The sequence below is a fragment of the Trachurus trachurus genome (assembly GCF_905171665.1).
Source record: "Trachurus trachurus genome assembly, chromosome: 6".
NCBI lineage: Eukaryota > Metazoa > Chordata > Actinopteri > Carangiformes > Carangidae > Trachurus > Trachurus trachurus.
The window spans coordinates 31,903,658-31,929,916 of record NC_139897.1 but is presented as its reverse complement, the minus strand read 5'-3'; the positions used below and the strand labels follow the sequence as shown (position 1 = coordinate 31,929,916).

General features: G+C 45.0%; 1 protein-coding gene across 1 annotated transcript in view; it reads right to left on the bottom strand.

Annotated features, from left to right (window-relative positions):
• LOC310987556 (NACHT, LRR and PYD domains-containing protein 3-like) overlaps positions 1-26,259 on the bottom strand; it is a 111,935-nt gene that overhangs the window by 56,837 nt on the left and 28,839 nt on the right. The window lies entirely within an intron of this gene.

Here is a 26,259-nt window from a genome sequence, read left to right as displayed (position 1 = left end):
TACAGTGTGTGTTACATGTCCTCATATTGTTGGGTAGCAGATGCTGTACAGTGTTAGCAGTTTCTATAGAGTTTGGCATAATGAGCCCAGATCCTCCTGTGAATTATGTTCAGTGAAACAAGTATGATCATTTGTTTATTGATTAGTCAGGATTTAAAGTACAGAATATCTCTGACACTGTATTGTTGTTTTTTGTTGCAGACACCAAGTGTTGAGATCCCGACTCACTCACTTCCTGGCCTGCAGGAAGTTGAGAGATCCACGTCATCCTTCCAACAGGTAATTACACATTAATTTATTCTATTTGGAATTAAGTATATGCCTCAGTTGGGCCCAGTGCATACATGAAATGCCCTTTCACTGTATTAAAACAATCAGTTTGTGTCAAATGTTCACAATATCATCAATATCAATATTGGATTTCTGGGGAAGTAGATCAGTTCACATCAGTGTGGGGTTTAGAGCTTTCTTTGACAACAACAGAAGAAGTTAGAAGTCAGGAACATGGACTCTACATGTGTTCAGTCGTCATGTCCTCATATTGTTTTAGGCTGTGAAAGACTTGTGTGTGTTTCATCCGACGTCCTCATATTGTCTGACCCATCGACTATACAGTGTGTGTTACATGTCCTCATATTGTTTTAGGCTGTGAAAGACTTGAGTGTGTTTCATCCGACGTCCTCATATTGTCTGACCCATCGACTATACAGTGTGTGTTACATGTCCTCATATTGTTGGGTAGCAGATGCTGTACAGTGTTAGCAGTTTCTATAGAGTTTGGCATAATGAGCCCAGATCCTCCTGTGAATTATGTTCAGTGAAACAAGTATGATCATTTGTTTATTGATTAGTCAGGATTTAAAGTACAGAATATCTCTGACACTGTATTGTTGTTTTTTGTTGCAGACACCAAGTGTTGAGATCCCGACTCACTCACTTCCTGGCCTGCAGGAAGTTGAGAGATCCATGTCATCCTTCCAACAGGTAATTACACATTAATTTATTCTATTTGGAATTAAGTATATGCCTCAGTTGGGCCCAGTGCATACATGAAATGCCCTTTCACTGTATTAAAACAATCAGTTTGTGTCAAATGTTCACAATATCAATGTTAGCATTACTTGTTTGTGAATAGCATAGCAGGAAGAAATTGGCTATACCATTTGTTAGCTCTAACTTCCCTTAAAGCATCAAATTGATCTTTATTCTCTCTAAATTGTATATATTTGTTTTTATCATTTTGCTAATGTTTTTGTCCATTTAACATCTGCTGATCAGTTTACATGATTGGATTTCTGGGGAAGTAGATCAGTTCACATCAGTGTGGGGTTTAGAGCTTTCTTTGACAACAACAGAAGAAGTTAGAACCACTATTATTTTCATTTACAGTAAAATTAATTGCAACATAATTTCCAGTTACAGCTCTGTGTAATCTCAAACAATTAGTGAATCTCTGTCATTTCATTTAAGGTCTGCCAGACCACTGGAGGTGTCTCCTTCCACCAGACAGCTACTGCTAAGCAAGTAAGACAGCTGCCTTCTTCTCCTTCATTCAAAAATGTTATGTTCTTTGACTGGGGATATTTTCTATTTGAGGAAATATTGTAGAATCTTAACTAAGACTAAGGTTCTTTACATTTGATTCTTGATATGGTCAGTCAAGAGCAAGCCGTCATCTGCAAAATCTAAAGCGGCATCATGCTCGGTGTGAGGAACGTTACGATGAGGCCAAGAAAAAGATATTTGAGCGAGAGAGGCAGATGACTTTGAGTCTGTTCACCAGAATGAATAATTCTGTGAGTATGCAAATCAAAGCAAAAACCAAACATTTGGTCATATGCAAATGAATTATTTTCAAGGTATTTATTTTACAAGAACCTCCATGGGCCTAGCAGAATTTCTCCCCTTCACTCGTTTCCAGTTCATGCACCATGTTTGAAAGACAAAGTTGCAACAGATTTTTTCTCTCAAAATATTTGTTATACTTTATGCAATAGGTGAGTCATAGTAACGCAAAACTTTATGCTATGCGTTGTTCTCCTTTTATATCATACACACAACATCAAATCGCACACTGAAATGTGTTGTGGTTTAGAGATTATTGTCCTAATAGTATGTCGTAGGTATGTGAGGCAAAATATTTTCAAAGTGTTATTTAAATCATTTAATAATTTCGACCTTAATATAACTGGGGTGAAAATGTCTATTCAGTGAATTGTATTTACAGTATTAATAATGGTTTTAAAGGTTGAACATCCCTTGGTCGATGATTGTGGATTTCATGATGGAAACTCTGCAAGCTTACGTAACCAGGTAATGAATATGACACAGTAGTGAAATAGAAAAACAACTGTATTAAGGAATCCAATTCAGTTCAATTTCATGTTTTTAATGACTCATCACTTTCAAGTCATGTTATGCACAATGTGATGGTACTGTACGGAGAATTATAACTTGGCTATTTAGGAATGTAATAATGCTTTTTTCTCCATTTTCCTTCAGACCTCTACTGATGAATCTTCAGATTGTACAGATTATGAAGATATTGACTTTGTTCCAGACTCAAGGGGCAATTCCTCAGACACAAGTCTTTGTAGTAACGAACTGAGAACCACAGAATCTCCTCCTCTCAAAAAAATGTTAAAGGACATGCCAGTGGGGATGGCTACAGCACACAGTGGGGAGATCACTGGTTCAGAGAAACCTACAAGTTTTAGTTCGTCACTGAGGAGCAGCAGTCATAGTACTTTAGTGAAGAGTTGCAGTGCCAATTCATCAGGGAATACATCACACAATAACAGCTCCATAAAAGTCGCTCCATTGCCAAACCCAGCAAAACAAAGCAAGTACAACAAGAAGCAATATTGTCTTTATTGTAAAAAGGCCATTTCTAAATTGGCAAGACACCTTGAATTCGCCCACAGTCAACAGCCTGATGTTGCAAGGGCTTTCAGTTTTAATAAAAGATCCCGCGAAAGAAGAGATGTGTTACGCTCTATTAAGAAGAGGGGAAACTTTAGCCATAATGCTACTGTGGCAACCTCTGGTGCTGGAGAAATGGTTGCTTGTCGAAGACCTACTACAGCAAGAGAGTCTGATGGTTATCGTCATTGCAAGTTTTGTCAAGGACTATATGCAAGAGATTGCCTTTGGAGACATGTGAGAAACTGCCCTCAGAAGTCCATTGAGGGAGAGCCTCCCGCTGGGCGAAAACGGATCCAACTGGACTTACCGAAACCTGATCAAATTCATGAAGCTGTTTGGAAGATTGCCTGTGAAATGAATCAGGATGACATTTCCTTAGTAGTAAGGAGTGAAAGGGACATTCTTAGCCTTGGTGAGTCACTCTACAATGCCAGGAAACCACATGAGAAAAGGAATGATTATATCCGCCAAAAGATGAGAGAGATGGCAAGATTATTGATAACGGCAAGAGCTATGACACCTTTGAAGAGCACTGAAGACCTTGTTATGCCTAGTAACTTTCCCCAGGTCATACAAGCAGTCAGAGCAGTTGCCGGGTATGAGCTGGAAAGCAACTCATATAAAACCCCATCCTTGGCTTTGAAGTTGGGGCACAGTTTAGCCAAAATTGCAGGTATTGTACAGTGCAATGCCATCATTGCAAATCGCCATGATGTTGCAGAGTTAGCCAAGCAATTTGCCACTTTGTATGAGAAAAAGTGGACAGAGTCTATTTCAGCTGCTGCATTGGGTACACTTAAACAAGCCAAATGGAATAAACCACAGGTTTTACCATTTACACAGGATGTGTCGCTGCTGCACAAGTTTCTTGCTACTGAATCTGCAAATTGCGTGAAGGACCTGGAGGAAAACCGCAACAGCATAACCTTCGGAAATCTTGCTAAAGTGACTTTAACGCAGGTAGTACTATTTAACAGAAAAAGGCAAGGGGAAGTTTCAAAAATGGAGCTCCAGGTTTTCACATCCCGGAATCGCACAGAGTTGAATCCCGACATTATGATGGGCCTTACTGAGTTGGAAAGGAAGCTTGCAAGGCACTTTGACAGAGTTGAGATTCGTGGTAAAGGGTCAAGAATGGTACCTGTGCTTCTCACACCTGACATGATCGCTGCAATGGACCTCCTCGTGACAAACAGGAATGACTGTCAAGTCTGCACAGAGAATGTGTACTTGTTTGCACGCCCAGGTGTCCTTTCCCATTACAGAGGCTCCGACTGCTTTCGCAAGTATGCTAAACAATGTGGTGCAAAGTACCCAGAGGCACTCACCTCAACAAGATTGCGGAAACAAGTTGCCACTTTGTCCACAGTACTAAACCTTAAAGAAAATGAAATGGATCAACTTGCCACCTTTCTCGGACACAACATCCGTGTCCACAGAGAATTCTACCGACTTCCAGAGAGTACCCTGCAGCTTGCAAAAGTCAGCAAACTGTTGATAGCAATGGAGAAAGGAAAACTGTCTGATCTGCGAGGGAAAGGGCTGGATGACATCGAGATCAATCCTGACGGTGAAATTTAGTTTGAAACATAGTTTATCGAGCTTTAAATGTAACATTTATGCATGTTCAGCCTTTAATTTAAAAACTTTGGTCTGACTTTTTTACTCAACCAGATGAAGTAACCACGAGTGATGATGATTCCAGCGAAGAAACCATTGCTGACTCGCACAGTATGTGGTAACATCTTTAAGTTATGAGACTGGAGACAGTTACCGTGATAATCTTGTTAGATGGGCTTAAGGAACAACAGCATATTAATTAGAGAGGATGGTAGACATCATCTATGAATATGGTACTGAAAGATCTGGAAACATTGAGAGAAAGAAGATGAACAGGTTGAAGCCTATTAGGTCTAGACAACAGAAAGAATAAGAGAAATTAGTGAAAGATAGGAGACACATAAGAAATCAATGGAGAAAAGCAACATTAGATGACAAAAAGGGAATTAATGTTTTGCAATAAGAGCTAAGAAGTCAGTTAGCAGTACACTGGAGGGCAGAGCAACTTAGAAGGAAGGTAAAGAGGAGGTAGCAAGTTAGGAAAGCCTTTTTCATAGGGATCCATTTAACATATTTCATTTTTTCTTTTCAAAGGCTCAAGAACTGAGACTCCTGGGGATTCAAGCCACACACCTGACTCAACCACCTTGGACAGCATAGAGGGCAATTCTGACTCAACCACCTTGGACAGCATAGAGGGCAATTCTGCCTCAACCACCTTGGACAGCATGGAGGGCACTTCTCTCTCAACCACATTGGACAACAAAAACGGCAACACTGAACCAAGAAATGGTAAAATATAAAATGCACCCAAATACAGAATGTTTGAAGTGAATGTACATGTGATGAAAAGAAAAGTTAAGTCTCCTCAGGCATGACAGTATGTGAATATGTGCTTTTATCATAATACATATTCTATTTCATCCTTTTAGATTCCCAGCATAGCACAGCACTTCAAGTGGTTACATCCCAAGCATCCTCAAAGCGCTCCAATGGAAAACAAGGTTAAAGAGCATTTTGTATTCACATTATTAAAGCAGATATCAGTGGAATGTTTTTGTTAATATAAGTCCTAAATAGTCCTATTTTCCGTCAGCAATCACTTACATGAAGTATTTCAGCCTAAACACGAGTCTCTCCGTCACTCTGCTCTGCTGTAACCCGAGGAGAAAATTTTCCTTGTGGGATACAAGTGTTATCCAATGAGGAGAGAGAACGGCATGAAGGGCTGTGTGTGCAGCCAAGGGATGCGCGTGAATGTGGTGACGTAGCACGAGGACCAATTGATGCCTGACAAGGGCGGGGGCTGCTAACTCATGGTGCGTTCAAAGAAACTCGTACTTTGTGTTTTTCCTTCCTGTGAAGTCATACCAGTTCGATCTGGTACGAGTTCACGGGTCGGAAGTTACGAGTGGCCGTTATAGGGAACTTTCACAGACAACAGGATGGTAAAAACACGAGCTACGGGTTACCTGGAACGCTACCAAGTCGTAGTTGTGACTTGAAGCTGTAACTTACGGTTTCAAAAGCCTGCCTTGAACGCAGCATTAGCCGAAACGGCCGTGAAGCTGATATCTGCTTTAACTAGAATATTTTCTATCCTATCTTGCATTTTTTACATTAGCAGAGCCATTTTTCCATTGATAAATGATTTTCTTTTGTTTCTGTTTATGACAGCTGGGAAGGTGAGAAGCAAGTGGACAGGTGACGAAGTGAAGGCTGTTGAGCGGCACATGTTGCATTTCATAACAAGCTGCAAAGTACCAGGTAAAAGGGACTGTGACTCCTGCCTCCAAGCAGAGCCGGTAGCTCTAAAAGACAGAGACTGGGTTGCCATCAAGTACTACATTCACAACAGAATCATAGCATTAAAAAGGAAGATGAATAGATAAAACTACAACATGCAAACTGTGGCTAAGGTACTGTTCTATATCAGTTGAACTGAATTTTATTTTCATTCCATGTTGTTTGTAAAAGATTGTGCTAAGTTGCTCAGTCCTGGCAAATGTTCAGATTAACAAGCATGTTTTTTTCAACCCCCCACTCTCCTGGTTTTATTCACAGTACCTGCCATAATTTCTTTTAGAAAATGATGTTTAAGAAGATAGGTTCATACTCTCGCTCTCAGTTTCAACAAGCAATAGAGAAAGTACTTAAAGGGATTGTTACTTCCACAGTTATCTCGTAAGTTTTCAGCATTGCGTTGTTCTTACCCATAAGTTGTTGAATCTGGTTTTTGAAGTATTACACAATTCACTGGAATGGGAGCTATGTCAATTCCGACTTTATTTAGAAAGGTTAGCAGAATATACTGTTTCATAGAAGCTGTATGCTTCAATAGAGGGTTTACTGTGGATACAAAACTGGTCCAGTTCAAACATGCCTTGTCTACTGCACTGCCTTATTCCATGGAGGGAAGGAGGCAAGATTTCTTTATTTTCTGTGGTCTGTTCTGTTTCAATTTACATATTTTGCCAGCAATTAAAAACGAATGAATGGCAGAAAGTGTTCCATGTTTTTATTCACATGAACATTTACTACAAAATTCATAAATGCAATACAATAATAAGACTTAAAAAGTAGACTGACCACATTTTTTAGCTATGTCTCTTTTTAAGTCTCTACAAAGCTCAGTTTTACTGTGTTGTATTAACATGTGAATATCTGACATTTCTGTCAGAGGTTGCCTGACTGATGAGCATGACTATTGTACACCTATGTCTATTATAAAGGTATTTCAAACATATGCAACAGGAGTCAAGGTGAAAGGCAAGGCAAGGCAAGTTTATTTGTATAGCACAATTCAGACACAGGGCAACTCAAAGTGCTTTACAGGCGCATACAATCACAGTAAAAGCATTTAAAAAACACTGAAAATAGACCTACCCTTTCCTGGTCTTTATAAGTCATGTAAACATGAAACCTTTGTGTGTATCCATGGGTCTCACAATTCACCTAAACATGACATATCAGTGTGTGATGTTATTGCACCCATAAGTCATATAAACCTGACAATGTCCTCACAAGTAGCATTAAAATCAGGTTTGACCAAAAGATAGCCCTAGCCAAAATCTCAACAGATGGGCATATTCCTGGAAGCATGGGGAAGAAACACTTTGATTCCCCAGCCTCTAGGACCTTGGGAAAGGCATGTTCCCATTTTTCACATTTTTGTCATATGTCCCGATATGTCCTGAAAACACGTATGTGTGTGTGTGTGTGTGTGTGTGTGTGTGTGTGGTGTTTTATGTTGTGTAGTCGACCAGTCTCTGCTCCTCAGTCTCTGAAACACTGAATGTTTGTTCATGTTGCTGCTGTTGATCTGTATGTGGCTGATTTGATGCTTCTGCTTTTATGGAGGTGAAGTATTTGATGAATTAAAGGGAAAGTTAAAGGTCAAAGGTCTCTCTTCTCTCCTCCCCCTCTCGCTTCCTCCCTCCCCCCTTCTCTCTCTCTCTCCTCTTCCCTCCTCCCCTCTCTCTCCTTTCTCTTTCTCTTCCTCCCTCCCTCTAAGTCTCTCCCTGTCTCCCCCTCTCTCTACGCTCTCTTTCTCCCCCTTCTCTCTCTCTCCTCCCCCACTTCCTCTATCATCTCCCTCTTTCTCTCTCCTCTCCCTCTTTCTCTCTGCCCCCTCCCTAAGTCTCTACACCTCCCCCTCCCTCTTCTCTCTCCCTCTCTCCCCTTCCCTCTCACCTCTCTCTCTCTCCTCTCCCTCTTTCTCTCTGCCCTTCCTCCCTCCCCCTCTCTTCTCTCTCCCCCTCTATCTTCCTCCCTCCCTCTAAGTCTCTCCCTTTCCCCCCTTTCTTTCTCCCTCTCTCCTCTCCTCCCCCTCCCTCACTCTCTCTATCCTCTTTCTCTCTGCCCCCTCTAAGTCTATCCCTCTCTCCTCCCCCACGTCCTCTATCCTCTCCCTCTTTCTCTCTGCCCCCTCCCCTAAGTCTCTCCCCCTCCCTCCCTCTTCTCTCTCCCTATCTCCCTCTCTCCCCATCCCTCCCCCTCTCTATCTCCTCTTCCTCTCTGCCCTTCCTTCCCTCCCTCCCGCTCTCTTCTCTCTCCCCCTCTATCTTCCTCCCTCCCTCTAGGTCTCTCCCTGTCTCTCCCCTCTCTCTTCCCCCCCTTCCCTCTCTCTCTCCTCACCTCTCTTCCTCTCTCTCCTCCCTCCCTCCCTCTCTCTCTCCCTCCTCTTTCCTCCTCTCTCCTCTTCTCCCCCTCCACCACTCTCTCTATCCTCTTTCTCTCTGCCCCCTCTAAGTCTATCCCCCACTCCTCCCCCCTCTTCCCTCTCTTCTCTCTCTATCCTCTCCTTATTTCTCTCTGCCTCCATCCCTCTGTCTCTCCTTTTCTCCCCTCTCACTTCCCCTCCCTCTTTCTCCCCCCTCCTCTTTCTCTTCTCCCCCTCTTCCTCTCCTCTCTCTTCTCTCTCCTTCCTTTACTGTAGTGAAGTTGTATTTTGATGATGTTTTATTGTCCAATCACGTCCCATCGTTTGTAGCTCATTAACAGCGTCACATGTAAACGACACTAATAACCATTAAACATTAATGATCTAGATCTAATAACTCTGAGACCAGATTGACACAGTGAAGTCAGTGATGTGTAAAAAGCTGCTGTAACTCTGATCGACCACCAGGTGTCGCTGTGTTCACATGTCTGAAGCTGCGTCAGGTTTTGTGAATGAGTTTGTGTCCTGGTTTAATAACTCGTGACTCTTCAGGCTGCGTTCAAGGAAACCGGTTTTTCTCAGACTCCAGTGAAGTGGATCTTCTCCTCCGTCTGTTTCAGTGCACGTTGGTGACGGTGAGGACGACTCACGTCACGTTCAGGTGAGTCAGGAGATCTGACGCTGCTCGTCTCCTGACGTCGGATCAGACCGAGGCTTCATGTGTGTGTGTGTGTGTTCTTGTTCTTACTACGTTGTGAGGACCGGAGAGAGTTTTTCACCAGAGTGACGACATTTTTGAGAAGTGAGGACTTTTTTTTTTTTGGCCTCACAAAGACAGCAATACAAGAGTGTGTGTTTCTAGTTCTGGTTCTTTCTGGTCCAGGTTTAGTTCTCAGTCCTGATCTTCAGACTGTAGATGTTCCCTCTCCTCCCTCGCCGACACCGACAGGACAGAAAAAAAAAAAAAAATCTTTATATCCTTGTTAAGTTCTGAAGTTGTTAAAAAGATTTGATGTGGTGAAAGTGAAAAAAAGAGAGAAATTAACTATTACATGTTTTATTTTAACTTTTCTACTGATACTGATGTGGTTGGTGTAGAAGAGTGATGATGTTGTGCTATGAAGGGAGTTGTCCTCAGGGTGGCAGCAGAGGCTGGTTAGACTGGTTGACCTCTTGACCTGTCTGCATGTCGGCCATATTGAAACGTGTTCCAGGAAACAAACCTACAACGAACCTCCTGAGTCCGTTTTTCTAGAATATCGTAATATAACGATTCTTACAGTTCAGTCTCTACCTCCTCCTGCTCCTCCTGCTCCTCCTCCTCCTCTTCCTCCTCCTCCTGCTCCTCCTCCTCTTCCTCCTCCCCTGCTCCTCTTCCTCCTCCTGCTCCTCCTCCTGCTCCTCCTCTTCCCCCTCCTCCTTCTCCTCCTCTTCCTCCTCCTCCTCCTTTTCCTCTTCTACCTCCTCCTCCTCCTCCTCCTCCTCTTCCTCTTCCTCGTCCTCCTGCTCCTCCTCCTCTTCCTCCTCCTCCTCTTCCTCTTCCTCGTCCTCCTGCTCCTCCTCCTCTTCCTCCTCCTCCTCCTTGTCCTCCTCCTCCTCCTCCTGCTCCTCCTCCTCTTCCTCCTCCTTGTCCTCCTCCTCCTCTTCCTCCTCCTCCTTTTCCTCTTCCTCCTCCTCCTCCTCCTCCTCCTCCTCCTCCTCCTCCTCCTCCTCCTCCTCCTCCTCCTCCTCTTCCTCCCTCCTCCCCCTCCTCCTCCTCCTCTTCCTCCTCCTCCTTTTCCTCCTCCTCCTCCTCCTCCTCCTCCTCCTCCTCCTCCTCCTCCTCCTCCATGCTTTCTCAGGACAGAGCCCAGGGGCAATAAACACCAAGAAGAAAGCAGCGGTGCTAAAATGGATCCTCGATGCCCCAGTCCTCAGCGGTGCTCAAAGTTCAAAGTTATCTTTATTGTCCCAGTTGGGAAATTGATTTGCAGCCAGGATGTCCACAATACATAAACACATACAATACCAATAAATACACATAAAACACACACACACACACATAGAGCAATCAACCTCTGTTAGGAAAAACAGCACATAGAGCAACACATAACAACACATAACAACACATAACAACACATAAAGCAACACATAACAACACATAACAACACATAACAACACATAGCAACACATAACAGCACATAACAACACATAACAACACATAGCAACACATAACAACACATAACAACACATAACAACACATAGAACACATAACAACACATAACAACACATAGAACTCATAACAACACATAACAACACATAGAACACATAACAACACATAACAACACATAACACATAGAACACATAACAACACATAGAACACATAACAACACATAACAACACATAACAACACATAACGACACATAACAACACATAGAACACATAACAACACATAGAACACATAACAACACATAGAACACATAACAACACATGTAGAACACATAACAACACATAACAACACATAGAACACATAACAACACATAACAATACATAACAACACATAACAACACATAGAACACATAACAACACATAACAACACATGTAGAACACATAACAACACATAACAACACATAGAACACATAACAACACATAACAACACATAACAACACATGTAGAACACATAACATTTCTAGAATGCGCTTCAACTGGGAGCAGCAAAGTCTGGTAGCTCTGAGTTTCTTACTCTGTTTTTGTTGTATTTTATCATATTTTTTCAATTACTGATGGATATTTCTTCTGTGAAGAGAAGAGTTTTCTCAAGTGAAGAGCTTTTTTCGTTGAAGTGGAGAAAATCTGGGGTGTATCACACTATTCCGGCTGAGTTGAAGAGGCGTTTTCGTGGTTGCCGTGCTGGTGCAGGTTTAAAGGCAAGGAAGTGGAGATACAAGCCCATTCTGCCGTCTGTCATCATGGGGAATGTCAACTCTCTGACCAACAAGAGTGATGAGCTGGAGATATTGGTGAAGACTCAGAAAGTTTACCGTGAGTGCAGCCTGATGTGTTTTACTGAGACCTGGTTGAATCAAAACATCACTGACTCCATTGTGGATGTACCTGGCTTCACTCTCATACGGTCAGACAGAGATGCTAAGGCAAGTGGCAAGAAAAAAGGAGGAGGTCTGGCCTTATTTGTGAACCAGAGATGGTGTAATCCTGCACATATTACTGTCAAAGAGAAGATGTGTTGTCCAGATATTGAATTATTGGCTGTTGGAATGCGGCCATATTATGTACCAAGAGAATTCAGTCATATCATAACAATACTTGTGTACATCCCTCCCAAGGCAACAGCTGATGTTCCATGTGAAATACTGCATGAAATGGTTGCTAGGATACAGACAAAACATCCTGAGGCACTTATTATAATATCAGGTGACTTCAACCATGTTATCCTCTCCTCCCATCTGACTGGATTCACACAGTTTGTTAAATGTGCTACCAGAAAAAACAAAACCCTTGACTTGCTGTATGCCAATGTAAAAGAAGCTTACAGAGCCACTGCCTTGCCACCACTGGGAAGGTCAGATCACAACCTGGTTTGTCTGCAGACCTGTTACAAACCCTGTGTGCAGAGGGAACCTGCAACTACACTCACAGTAAGGAAGTGGACACCTGAGGCTACTGAGGCTCTGAGGGACTGCTTTGAGTCTACAGACTGGAATGTTCTGCTACACTCGCAGACACCTAACAACACATCCACTGACATTGATGAGATGACAGAGTGTGTCACTGACTATATAAACTTCTGCAGGGATGTGGTGTTGCCGGTCAGAACAGTTCGTTGCTTCACTAACAATAAACCGTGGATCACAAGTGACATCAAAAGCTTCCTAAATAATAAGAAGGAGGCTTTTAAGATTGGTGACTCAGTCTTGATTAAGACAGCACAGCAGGAACTGAAAGTGAGACTAAGGCAAGCAAAGAGAGACTACAAGAAAAAGCTGGAGAGCAAACTACAAAATAATAACATCAGGGAGGTCTGGAGAGGAATGAGGACCATCACTGGATACAAGGAGAGAAATAGGCAGCCTGAGGGAGATGTTGACCTGGCAAATGAGTTTAACCAGTTTTACAACAGGTTTAACATAGCCTCTTCTCCCTCACCATCACCACTTGGCGGTCCTGCTCCATCTGGCGGTCCTGTTTCCGGTGGTCCTGCTCTACCTGGAGGTCCTGCTCCATCCGGCGGTCCTGCTTCCAGCGGTCCTGCTCCATCAGGCGGTCCTGCTTCCAGCGGTCCTGCTTCCAGCGGTCCTGCTCCTCCTGGCCCTCCTGGCGGTCCTGCTCTACCTGGTGGTTCTGCTCCTCCTGGCGGTCCTGCTCCTCCTGGCGGTCCTGCTTCCGGCGGTCCTGCTCCTCCTGGCGGTTCTGCTCCATCCGGCGGTCCTGCTCTACCTGGCGGTCCTGCTCTATCCGGCGGTCCTGCTCCTCCTGGCAGTCCTGCTCTACCTGGCAGCCCTGCTCCATCCGGCGGTCCTGCTCCTCCTGGCGGTCCTGCTCCATCCGGTGGTCCTGCTCCAGCCGGCGGTCCTGCTCCTCCTGGCGGTCCTGTTTCCGTCGGTCCTGCTCCATCTGGTGGTCCTGCTTCCAGCGGTCCTGCTCCATCCGGTGGTCCTTCTCCAGCCGGCGGTCCTGCTCTACCTGGCGGTCCTGCTCCATCCGGTGGTCCTGCTCCAGCCGGCGGTCCTGCTCCTCCTGGCGGTCCTGTTTCCGGCGGTCCTGCTCCATCTGGTGGTCCTGCTTCCAGCGGTCCTGCTCCATCCGGTGGTCCTTCTCCAGCCGGCGGTCCTGCTCTACCTGGCGGTCCTGCTTCCAGCGGTCCTGCTCCATCCGGTGGTCCTGCTCCAGCCGGCGGTCCTGCTCCACCTGGCAGTCCTGCTTCCGGCGGTCCTGCTCCTCCTGTCGGTCCTGCTCCATCCGGCGGCCCTGCTTCCGGTGGTCCTGCTCCTCCTGGTGGTCCTGCTCTACCTGGCGGTCCTGCTCCATATGGCGGTGACACTCTACTCTCCCTGGAGGAAGTGTCGGCAGAACTGAGGAGACTGCGTCCTGGCAAGTCGGCTGGCCCTGATGGTGTTTCAGCTAGACTCCTTAAGGACTGTGCTGCCCAGCTGGCTGTGCCTCTCCGTACCATCTTCAACCTGAGCCTGCAGTCATGTAGGATCCCTCTTCTCTGGAAGACCTCGTGCCTGGTGCCGGTTCCCAAAGTGGCGAGGCCAGCAGGAATCAGTGACTACAGACCAGTAGCCCTGACTTCTCATATTATGAAGACTCTGGAGAGACTACTACTTCGCCACCTTCGACCTCAAGTGCAGCATTCTGTGGACCCCTTGCAGTTTGCATACCGGGAGAACATTGGGGTGGACGATGCAATCATCTACATGTTGCATCGGATTTACTCTTACCTGGATGAACCTGGGCGATATGTGAGACTGCTGTTTCTAGACTTTTCCAGTGCCTTTGACACAATTCAACCTAGTATTCTGAGAGGAAAGCTGGAGAAGATGGGTGTAGATCCAACCATCATCTTGTGGGTCTATAACTATCTTACAGAGCGGCCACAGTATGTGAGGCTGGGGAATTGCATGTCAGACACAGTGGTGAGCAGTGTAGGAGTACCACAAGGTACTGTGCTCTCACCTTACCTCTTCACACTTTTCACTGCAGATTTCACATCCACATCTGAATCTTGCCATGTTCAGAAGTACTCTGACGACACGGCCATAGTGGCATGTGTGAAGAAGGGACAGGAAGATGAATACAGGGACCTGGTGGGGGCGTTCACAGTCTGGTGCAACAACAACAACTTGTTGCTTAATACATCAAAGACCAAAGAAATGATTATTGACTTTGGCAGGTCCAAAAGATCCTTACGGCCTGTGACTGTGGATGGGGTGGACATTGAGAGGGTTCAGTCATACAAGTACCTTGGAGTACACCTTGATGACAGGCTGGACTGGTCCGTACACACAAATTATGTGTACAAAAGGACACAAAGCAGGCTCTTCTTTTTAAGAAGACTCAGGTCTTTTGATGTATGTAATGTAATGCTGCGTATGTTTTATCAGTCTGTCATTGCAAGTGTTACATTCTTTGCTATTGTCTGCTGGGGTAACAACATCAAGGTCAGGGACAGGAACAGATTAGACAGGCTCATCAAAAAATGTAGCTCTGTGATGGGGGAGGGAGCGGAGCTGGTAGAGGCTGTGGTTAAGTGGAGGATGGGGTGTAAGTTGAAGACCATCCTGGGTGACCCCCAACACCCTCTACACAAAACCCTCTCAGGTCAGAGGAGCAGCCGAAGCAAAAGGCTCATCTCCCTGACCTGCAGAACAGAAAGATTTAAGAGATCATTTGTTCCTGCTGCAATCGTTTTATATAACACTTGTTAAAATGTATTTTTGTGTTCATCTTTTTTGTCATTGTTGTATGAGCTACTGGACTAACGTGAATTTCCCTGCTAGGGATGAATAAAGTATTCTCTATCTATCTGTCTATCTATCTATCTATCTATCTATCTATCTATCTATCTATCTATCTATCTATCTATCTATCTATCTATCTATCTATCTATCTATCTATCTATCTATCTAACAACCACGGACGTAATTTTAGGGGGGGACGCAGGGGACATGTCCCCCCCCACTTTTTCAAAACGCCGTTTTTGTCCCCCGCTGTTTTTACCGTCCACAAACAAGAGGGAACCTGCAACTACACTCACAGTAAGGAAGTGGACACCTGAGGCTACTGAGGCTCTGAGGGACTGCTTTGAGTCTACAGACTGGAATGTTCTGCTACACTCGCAGACACCTAACAACACATCCACTGACATTGATGAGATGACAGAGTGTGTCACTGACTATATAAACTTCTGCAGGGATGTGGTGTTGCCGGTCAGAACAGTTCGTTGCTTCACTAACAATAAACCGTGGATCACAAGTGACATCAAAAGCTTCCTAAATAATAAGAAGGAGGCTTTTAAGATTGGTGACTCAGTCTTGATTAAGACAGCACAGCAGGAACTGAAAGTGAGACTAAGGCAAGCAAAGAGAGACTACAAGAAAAAGCTGGAGAGCAAACTACAAAATAATAACATCAGGGAGGTCTGGAGAGGAATGAGGACCATCACTGGATACAAGGAGAGAAATAGGCAGCCTGAGGGAGATGTTGACCTGGCAAATGAGTTTAACCAGTTTTACAACAGGTTTAACATAGCCTCTTCTCCCTCACCATCACCACTTGGCGGTCCTGCTCCATCTGGCGGTCCTGTTTCCGGTGGTCCTGCTCTACCTGGAGGTCCTGCTCCATCCGGCGGTCCTGCTTCCAGCGGTCCTGCTCCATCAGGCGGTCCTGCTTCCAGCGGTCCTGCTTCCAGCGGTCCTGCTCCTCCTGGCCCTCCTGGCGGTCCTGCTCTACCTGGTGGTTCTGCTCCTCCTGGCGGTCCTGCTCCTCCTGGCGGTCCTGCTTCCGGCGGTCCTGCTCCTCCTGGCGGTTCTGCTCCATCCGGCGGTCCTGCTCTACCTGGCGGTCCTGCTCTATCCGGCGGTCCTGCTCCTCCTGGCAGTCCTGCTCTACCTGGCAGCCCTGCTCCATCCGGCGGTCCTGCTCCTCCTGGCGGTCCTGCTCCATCCGGTGGTCCTGCTCCAGCCGGCGGTCCTGCTCCTCCTGGCGGTCCTGTTTCCGTCGGTCCTGCTCCATCTGGTGGTCCTGCTTCCAGCGGTCCTGCTCCATCCGGTGGTCCTTCTCCAGCCGGCGGTCCTGCTCTACCTGGCGGTCCTGCTCCATCCGGTGGTCCTGCTCCAGCCGGCGGTCCTGCTCCTCCTGGCGGTCCTGTTTCCGGCGGTCCTGCTCCATCTGGTGGTCCTGCTTCCAGCGGTCCTGCTCCATCCGGTGGTCCTTCTCCAGCCGGCGGTCCTGCTCTACCTGGCGGTCCTGCTTCCAGCGGTCCTGCTCCATCCGGTGGTCCTGCTCCAGCCGGCGGTCCTGCTCCACCTGGCAGTCCTGCTTCCGGCGGTCCTGCTCCTCCTGTCGGTCCTGCTCCATCCGGCGGCCCTGCTTCCGGTGGTCCTGCTCCTCCTGGTGGTCCTGCTCTACCTGGCGGTCCTGCTCCATATGGCGGTGACACTCTACTCTCCCTGGAGGAAGTGTCGGCAGAACTGAGGAGACTGCGTCCTGGCAAGTCGGCTGGCCCTGATGGTGTTTCAGCTAGACTCCTTAAGGACTGTGCTGCCCAGCTGGCTGTGCCTCTCCGTACCATCTTCAACCTGAGCCTGCAGTCATGTAGGATCCCTCTTCTCTGGAAGACCTCGTGCCTGGTGCCGGTTCCCAAAGTGGCGAGGCCAGCAGGAATCAGTGACTACAGACCAGTAGCCCTGACTTCTCATATTATGAAGACTCTGGAGAGACTACTACTTCGCCACCTTCGACCTCAAGTGCAGCATTCTGTGGACCCCTTGCAGTTTGCATACCGGGAGAACATTGGGGTGGACGATGCAATCATCTACATGTTGCATCGGATTTACTCTTACCTGGATGAACCTGGGCGATATGTGAGACTGCTGTTTCTAGACTTTTCCAGTGCCTTTGACACAATTCAACCTAGTATTCTGAGAGGAAAGCTGGAGAAGATGGGTGTAGATCCAACCATCATCTTGTGGGTCTATAACTATCTTACAGAGCGGCCACAGTATGTGAGGCTGGGGAATTGCATGTCAGACACAGTGGTGAGCAGTGTAGGAGTACCACAAGGTACTGTGCTCTCACCTTACCTCTTCACACTTTTCACTGCAGATTTCACATCCACATCTGAATCTTGCCATGTTCAGAAGTACTCTGACGACACGGCCATAGTGGCATGTGTGAAGAAGGGACAGGAAGATGAATACAGGGACCTGGTGGGGGCGTTCACAGTCTGGTGCAACAACAACAACTTGTTGCTTAATACATCAAAGACCAAAGAAATGATTATTGACTTTGGCAGGTCCAAAAGATCCTTACGGCCTGTGACTGTGGATGGGGTGGACATTGAGAGGGTTCAGTCATACAAGTACCTTGGAGTACACCTTGATGACAGGCTGGACTGGTCCGTACACACAAATTATGTGTACAAAAGGACACAAAGCAGGCTCTTCTTTTTAAGAAGACTCAGGTCTTTTGATGTATGTAATGTAATGCTGCGTATGTTTTATCAGTCTGTCATTGCAAGTGTTACATTCTTTGCTATTGTCTGCTGGGGTAACAACATCAAGGTCAGGGACAGGAACAGATTAGACAGGCTCATCAAAAAATGTAGCTCTGTGATGGGGGAGGGAGCGGAGCTGGTAGAGGCTGTGGTTAAGTGGAGGATGGGGTGTAAGTTGAAGACCATCCTGGGTGACCCCCAACACCCTCTACACAAAACCCTCTCAGGTCAGAGGAGCAGCCGAAGCAAAAGGCTCATCTCCCTGACCTGCAGAACAGAAAGATTTAAGAGATCATTTGTTCCTGCTGCAATCGTTTTATATAACACTTGTTAAAATGTATTTTTGTGTTCATCTTTTTTGTCATTGTTGTATGAGCTACTGGACTAACGTGAATTTCCCTGCTAGGGATGAATAAAGTATTCTCTATCTATCTGTCTATCTATGTATCTATCTATCTATCTATCTATCTATCTATCTATCTATCTATCTATCTATCTATCTATCTATCTATCTATCTATCTATCTATCTATCTATCTATCTATCTATCTATCTATCTATCTAACAACCACGGACGTAATTTTAGGGGGGGACGCAGGGGACATGTCCCCCCCCACTTTTTCAAAACGCCGTTTTTGTCCCCCGCTGTTTTTACCGTCCACAAACAAGAGGGAACCTGCAACTACACTCACAGTAAGGAAGTGGACACCTGAGGCTACTGAGGCTCTGAGGGACTGCTTTGAGTCTACAGACTGGAATGTTCTGCTACACTCGCAGACACCTAACAACACATCCACTGACATTGATGAGATGACAGAGTGTGTCACTGACTATATAAACTTCTGCAGGGATGTGGTGTTGCCGGTCAGAACAGTTCGTTGCTTCACTAACAATAAACCGTGGATCACAAGTGACATCAAAAGCTTCCTAAATAATAAGAAGGAGGCTTTTAAGATTGGTGACTCAGTCTTGATTAAGACAGCACCGCAGGAACTGAAAGTGAGACTAAGGCAAGCAAAGAGAGACTACAAGAAAAAGCTGGAGAGCAAACTACAAAATAATAACATCAGGGAGGTCTGGAGAGGAATGAGGACCATCACTGGATACAAGGAGAGAAATAGGCAGCCTGAGGGAGATGTTGACCTGGCAAATGAGTTTAACCAGTTTTACAACAGGTTTAACATAGCCTCTTCTCCCTCACCATCACCACTTGGCGGTCCTGCTCCATCTGGCGGTCCTGTTTCCGGTGGTCCTGCTCTACCTGGAGGTCCTGCTCCATCCGGCGGTCCTGCTTCCAGCGGTCCTGCTCCATCAGGCGGTCCTGCTTCCAGCGGTCCTGCTTCCAGCGGTCCTGCTCCTCCTGGCCCTCCTGGCGGTCCTGCTCTACCTGGTGGTTCTGCTCCTCCTGGCGGTCCTGCTCCTCCTGGCGGTCCTGCTTCCGGCGGTCCTGCTCCTCCTGGCGGTTCTGCTCCATCCGGCGGTCCTGCTCTACCTGGCGGTCCTGCTCTATCCGGCGGTCCTGCTCCTCCTGGCAGTCCTGCTCTACCTGGCAGCCCTGCTCCATCCGGCGGTCCTGCTCCTCCTGGCGGTCCTGCTCCATCCGGTGGTCCTGCTCCAGCCGGCGGTCCTGCTCCTCCTGGCGGTCCTGTTTCCGTCGGTCCTGCTCCATCTGGTGGTCCTGCTTCCAGCGGTCCTGCTCCATCCGGTGGTCCTTCTCCAGCCGGCGGTCCTGCTCTACCTGGCGGTCCTGCTTCCAGCGGTCCTGCTCCATCCGGTGGTCCTGCTCCAGCCGGCGGTCCTGCTCCTCCTGGCGGTCCTGTTTCCGGCGGTCCTGCTCCATCTGGTGGTCCTGCTTCCAGCGGTCCTGCTCCATCCGGTGGTCCTTCTCCAGCCGGCGGTCCTGCTCTACCTGGCGGTCCTGCTTCCAGCGGTCCTGCTCCATCCGGTGGTCCTGCTCCAGCCGGCGGTCCTGCTCCACCTGGCAGTCCTGCTTCCGGCGGTCCTGCTCCTCCTGTCGGTCCTGCTCCATCCGGCGGCCCTGCTTCCGGTGGTCCTGCTCCTCCTGGTGGTCCTGCTCTACCTGGCGGTCCTGCTCCATATGGCGGTGACACTCTACTCTCCCTGGAGGAAGTGTCGGCAGAACTGAGGAGACTGCGTCCTGGCAAGTCGGCTGGCCCTGATGGTGTTTCAGCTAGACTCCTTAAGGACTGTGCTGCCCAGCTGGCTGTGCCTCTCCGTACCATCTTCAACCTGAGCCTGCAGTCATGTAGGATCCCTCTTCTCTGGAAGACCTCGTGCCTGGTGCCGGTTCCCAAAGTGGCGAGGCCAGCAGGAATCAGTGACTACAGACCAGTAGCCCTGACTTCTCATATTATGAAGACTCTGGAGAGACTACTACTTTGCCACCTTCGACCTCAAGTGCAGCATTCTGTGGACCCCTTGCAGTTTGCATACCGGGAGAACATTGGGGTGGACGATGCAATCATCTACATGTTGCATCGGATTTACTCTTACCTGGATGAACCTGGGCGATATGTGAGACTGCTGTTTCTAGACTTTTCCAGTGCCTTTGACACAATTCAACCTAGTATTCTGAGAGGAAAGCTGGAGAAGATGGGTGTAGATCCAACCATCATCTTGTGGGTCTATAACTATCTTACAGAGCGGCCACAGTATGTGAGGCTGGGGAATTGCATGTCAGACACAGTGGTGAGCAGTGTAGGAGTACCACAAGGTACTGTGCTCTCACCTTACCTCTTCACACTTTTCACTGCAGATTTCACATCCACATCTGAATCTTGCCATGTTCAGAAGTACTCTGACGACACGGCCATAGTGGCATGTGTGAAGAAGGGACAGGAAGATGAATACAGGGACCTGGTGGGGGCGTTCACAGTCTGGTGCAACAACAACAACTTGTTGCTTAATACATCAAAGACCAAAGAAATGATTATTGACTTTGGCAGGTCCAAAAGATCCTTACGGCCTGTGACTGTGGATGGGGTGGACATTGAGAGGGTTCAGTCATACAAGTACCTTGGAGTACACCTTGATGACAGGCTGGACTGGTCCGTACACACAAATTATGTGTACAAAAGGACACAAAGCAGGCTCTTCTTTTTAAGAAGACTCAGGTCTTTTGATGTATGTAATGTAATGCTGCGTATGTTTTATCAGTCTGTCATTGCAAGTGTTACATTCTTTGCTATTGTCTGCTGGGGTAACAACATCAAGGTCAGGGACAGGAACAGATTAGACAGGCTCATCAAAAAATGTAGCTCTGTGATGGGGGAGGGAGCGGAGCTGGTAGAGGCTGTGGTTAAGTGGAGGATGGGGTGTAAGTTGAAGACCATCCTGGGTGACCCCCAACACCCTCTACACAAAACCCTCTCAGGTCAGAGGAGCAGCCGAAGCAAAAGGCTCATCTCCCTGACCTGCAGAACAGAAAGATTTAAGAGATCATTTGTTCCTGCTGCAATCGTTTTATATAACACTTGTTAAAATGTATTTTTGTGTTCATCTTTTTTGTCATTGTTGTATGAGCTACTGGACTAACGTGAATTTCCCTGCTAGGGATGAATAAAGTATTCTCTATCTATCTATCTATCTATCTATCTATCTATCTATCTATCTATCTATCTATCTATCTATCTATCTATCTATCTATCTATCTATCTATCTAACAACCACGGACGTAATTTTAGGGGGGGACGCAGGGGACATGTCCCCCCCCACTTTTTCAAAACGCCGTTTTTGTCCCCCGCTGTTTTTACCGTCCACAAACAATGTTACACTGTATTAACACTAGCACCGCCATTGCACACTATATACCTATAACCGCCATGAGTCGTTCATTGGACGAACTGTAATAAAGCGTTAATTAGAGCTGTATAGGTGTTACATTTGTCGTAGTCTTTTAACAGCTACTCTGGGCCATGAAGTAGGCTGCACCCCGCAGCCTCCGCGAGGCAGGGGGGGCGGGGGGGTGCATACCGTAGGAATCCCGCCCCCGCCTGTAAAGCCAGGTTTCCACCGTATAAACGACCTTTTTTTCTCTCTCTCTCTTTTACGGCAACATCCATAGTCCTTAGTGATCTTTGTTTGATATGTCAGGTGGAGCTGCCCATCATACCGAGGCAGGATTGCCCCCCCCCCCCCCCGCGTGCGCTCACGTCGGCGCTTTACATGAAGAGCACAGCGACTCTGTTTTTACACTAGTTTGCTCCTAAATACTGGCTTTATAAAACGAATTTCGTTTTCTTTTGATATCATATTGATATTTCCCCCCTGAATGTAGGCTACACCTCTTCTACAACTAGTCTGTCCAGTCTGGAAAATAATTTCTGCACCGTGCGTGTGTGAAGTGTGGACGTGAGTGTGCATCTGTGCAGCCTGCGCACACAGAGATACACATTAACACGCACGCACGCACGCACACACACACACAATCACACACACACACACACACACACACACACACACACACAGAGAGAGAGAGAGGGGGAGAGAGAGCGCATAAGCCCAATAATGCCGGCGCAAATCGGTGAAAACTGTAAGAAACTGAAAGAGTTTGGGTTTTATTAAAATATGTCCCCCCCACTTCTAAAATCAAAATTTCGTCCATGCTAACAACACATAGAACACATAACAACACATAACAACACATAGAACACATAACAACACATACCAATACATAACAACACATAGAACACATAACAACACATAACAACACATAGCAACACATAACAACACATAGAACACATAACAACACATAACAACACATAGCAACACATAACAACACATAGAACACATAACAACACATAACAACACATGTAGAACACATAACAACACATAGAACACATAACAACACATAACAACACATAGAACACATAACAACACATAACAACACATAGAACACATAACAACACATAACAACACATAGAACACATAACAACACATACCAATACATAACAACACATAGAACACATAACAACACATAACAACACATAGCAACACATAACAACACATAGAACACATAACAACACATGTAGAACACATAACAACACATAGAACACATAACAACACATAGAACACATAACAACACATAACAACACATAGAACACATAACAACACATACCAATACATAACAACACATAGAACACATAACAACACATAACAACACATAGCAACACATAACAACACATAGAACACATAACAACACATAACAACACATAGCAACACATAACAACACATGTAGAACACATAACAACACATAGAACACATAACAACACATAACAACACATAACAACACATAACAACACATAGAACACATAACAACACATAGAACACATAACAACACATAACAACACATAACAACACATAACAACACATACCAATACATAACAACACATAGCAACACATAACAACACATAACAACACATAGAACACATAACAACACATACCAATACATAACAACACATAGAACACATAACAACACATAACAACACATAGCAACACATAACAACACATAGAACACATAACAACACATAACAACACATAGCAACACATAACAACACATAACAACACATAGCAACACATAACAACACATAACAACACATAACAACACATAACAACACATAACAACACATAGAACACATAACAACACATAGAACACATAACAACACATAGCAACACATAACAACACATAACAACACATAACAACACATAGAACACATAACAACACATAGAACACATAACAACACATAGCAACACATAACAACACATAACAACACATAACAACACATAACAACACATAACAACACATAGAACACATAACAACACATAACAACACATAGAACACATAACAACACATACCAATACATAACAACACATAGAACACATAACAACACATAACAACACATAGCAACACATAACAACACATAGAACACATAACAACACATAACAACACATAGCAACACATAACAACACATAGAACACATAACAACACATAGAACACATAACAACACATAACAACACATAACAACACATAACAACACATAGAACACATAACAACACATAGAACACATAACAACACATAACAACACATAACAACACATACCAATACATAACAACACATGTAGAACACATAACAACACAGAACACATAACAACACATAACAACACATAGCAACACATAACAACACATAACAACACATAACAACACATAACAACACATAGAACACATAACAACACATAACAACACATAACAACACATAGAACACATAACAACACATAACAACACATAGCAACACATAGAACACATAACAACACATAACAACACATAGAACACATAACAACACATAACAACACATAGAACACATAACAACACATAACAACACATAGCAACACATAACAACACATAACAACACATAACAACACATAGAACACATAACACATAGAACACATAACAACACATAGCAACACATAGAACACATAACAACACATAACAACACATAGAACACATAACAACACATAACAACACATAGCAACACATAACAACACATAACAACACATAACAACACATAACAACACATAGAACACATAACAACACATAGCAACACATAGAACACATAACAACACATAACAACACATGACAAGACATGTAGAACACATAACAACACATAACAACACATAAAGCAACACATAACAACACATAACAACACATAAAGCAACACATAACAACACATAGAACACATAACAACACATAACAACACATATAACAACACATAGCAACACATAACAACACATAAAGCAACACATAACAACACATAGAACACATAACAACACATAACAACACATATAACAACACATAGCAACACATAACAACACATAACAACACATAGAGCAACACATAACAACACATAAAGCAACACATAACAACACATAGAACACATAACAACACATAACAACACATATAACAACACATAGCAACACATAACAACACATAAAGCAACACATAACAACACATAGAACACATACCAACACATAACAACACATAACAACACATAGTGGGCAGAGTAATTAACGGAAGATCTCACTTTGGCACCAGGGATGCTTCAGGATTCGGCATTTTTTGTACACTGTTCTTCTACTTGTTAATAAACTTCTTTTTTGAACACAAGTGAAGACGTGTCGGCGGTGATCCCTTCTTTTCATCAACACATCAATATACCACACCGACAGAGGAGGTACACCTGAGCCACGAGGACCAGCGGGGCTGTTGCACAGCGACCGCAGCGCGTGCAGGGCGGCCCCGGTAACCAGTCCGGCTGCCCCCCCCCCCCCCCCCCCCACTTTGTTGGTGAGGAAAGAGGAGCGGTATCTCCTCGGGTCCAGCTCCCCGTTGCACACACACACCGATCAGGTTCGATTCCCCGGTGCCGCCGCCGGGTGAAGCCATGGTCGCTCACATGTGTCGGTGCAGAGCCAGAGGTCCGTCACCAAAATACCTCCGCCCCCACCGACAGGACAGCGGGGAGTGAATGTCTTATAAATAAAATACTGCCACACGACTGCACACATGCCTTAAAAATATAATGTATGAAAATGTTTCAGGTATTTATTAATTTACACTTTTAAATGCAACACGATGGTTAAAATAATGTAAAGTTAAGTTTTTACACATCTGTGAACGAGGAAGAGAAAGGTTCCGACCGGAAACTTCTTCTTTTTTTTTTCTCCAATGAGCTTTATTGAAAACATTGTACATACAAAGGGATGTACAGAGAACAGGGTTGTACATACAATCAAACATGAAACATCAGACAGGTGCTCCAATATGTATCAATAAACATAAATAATAAATAAATCAAAATAAAATCAGGAAAATCATGGAAAAAATAACATATGGTACAGTAGCCTATGACAGAAGAAAAGGAAAAAAAGGGAAATAGAATGTGTAAGCTTTATTCTACTTCTTTATTCTTTGAAAAATCTCTCATAAATATCTATGGATGTGATGCTTTGTTTAGTGTCAATTAGTGTAAGGGATTTCATGAACTCTTTGAACTCATGCAAGAAACTTCTGAAGTTGGGTGAGGTTTTGGAGTGTTTACATTTATGTATGTGACATTTGCCATACAAAATGAACAAGTTTATAATAAAGGTGATGTCCTTTTCTTCCGACCGGAAACTTCACGAACAGAATAATAATAAACAATGACATCATTTCCGTTTCACTTGTGATTTTATTTTTTATTTTTTCAAAACTTTGTTTCACATTACAAAAACTGTTTTTCATAATAAAATGCAATCTATAAAGCATATCTATATTATACACCAGGGGGAATTTACAAGTTTACAAAAAAATGTTCAAGTTCTCACACATATTGAAAGTCT